Below are 1,464 nucleotides of genomic sequence, written 5' to 3'. Positions count from 1 at the left end.
AGTAAAGCCTCACTCTTCTTCTTTTTTTAAAATATATTTTTATTGATTTCAGAGAGGAAGGGAGAGGGAGAGAGAGAGAGAAACATCAATGATGAGAGGGAATCATTGATCGGCTGCCTGCTGCACACCCTCTACTAGGGATGGATCCCGCAACCTGGGCATGTGCCCTTGACCGGAATCGAACCTGGAACCCTTCAGTCCGAGGGCCGACGCTCTCTCCACTGAGCTAAACCGGCTAGGGCTCTAGACTCTTTTTGAGTTTGCTCGACGGGTCTCTACTCCAATGTCACCTCCTGTGACGCCTTCTCGCTGCCCTCCCTGAACCAGCCACGGCCACTCCGGCTCCCCCAGCTCCACGGCGCAGGGACTGGGGTCTGTCTTATTCATGGCTGCAGCCCAGCGCCTAGCAGGGAGCCCAGCACAGTGCAGGTCTCAGCACATGTGAGCTGCGTGGTGATTGAACAGTGTCCACACACGCGGGCCCTCCATGCGCCGCTCTCCTCCACCCTCAGAAGACACCCAGGGAGGCCAATGTCACGGTCACCCACCACCCACTCTACAGAGAGACAACAGGCCCTGCCCAGCGCTGCCTGCTCCACTGTCAGGCCTGGCACCGGTGCTCCACAAACTGCAGCATTTGGGCTCCTGTCGTGCCCAGGAGCACTGTCAGGCCTGGCACCGGTGCTCCACAAACTGCAGCTACTGGACCGAGCATTTGGGCTCCTGTGGTGCCCAGGAGGACCAGCGGAGGGACCAGGGAGGAGGGGCCAGGGAGGAGGGGCTGGAGCAGACAGCAGAGAAGGGTCCGGGTGATGCTGTGGGCGGCAGGGACATGGCGGAGTCTGGACAAGAGCCGGGTTCCGCCTTAGCCTCTTGGAGCCAAGTCCTTGTCATGCTCCTCAGCCAATTCACCAGAAACCAGGGCCTCCCTGGAGACTCTGGTCTCTGTGAGTCATCCACACCTGGTGTCCGGTTCCACAAACACTCCCTGTGCCCAACCCTGGGCTGGGCTGGGCTGGGCAGTGCGGGGGACACAGTGGTGACCACAGCACCCCTGGTCCTGCCCTCCCAGGACTCACAGTCCAGTCGGGGAGACCGACCCAGGGGGTCAGGGTTGGGATGGGATCCCAGGGAACACTTGGCCCAGCCTGAGAACCCAGGAGGGCTGCCTGGAGGAGGAGGAGTTGTTAGGCAGGTGAGGAAACAGTAGAGGGAAGCAGGGGACAGGCTGAGTGGAGGGAGTGCACGTGAGACAGAAGAACTGGAGCAGGAAGTTCCACAAGGAAGGGGTGTCCCAGGAGGCTGGGGAGCCATGGCAGGTTCTACCCACCACGGTGGGTGGGGGGCAAAGACCGCAGAAGAGTTGGGAGGGGCAGCCAGACAAGACCAGGGCCTGGGCCACAGGGCGGGAGAGAAAGGAGCTCATGGAAGAAACATTTAGGAGGCAGGCGCCATAAGGCATGG

The sequence above is a fragment of the Myotis brandtii genome, unplaced genomic scaffold (assembly GCF_000412655.1).
Source record: "Myotis brandtii unplaced genomic scaffold, ASM41265v1 scaffold1774, whole genome shotgun sequence".
Lineage (NCBI taxonomy): Eukaryota > Metazoa > Chordata > Mammalia > Chiroptera > Vespertilionidae > Myotis > Myotis brandtii.
Note: the sequence above shows the minus strand (reverse complement) of the source record.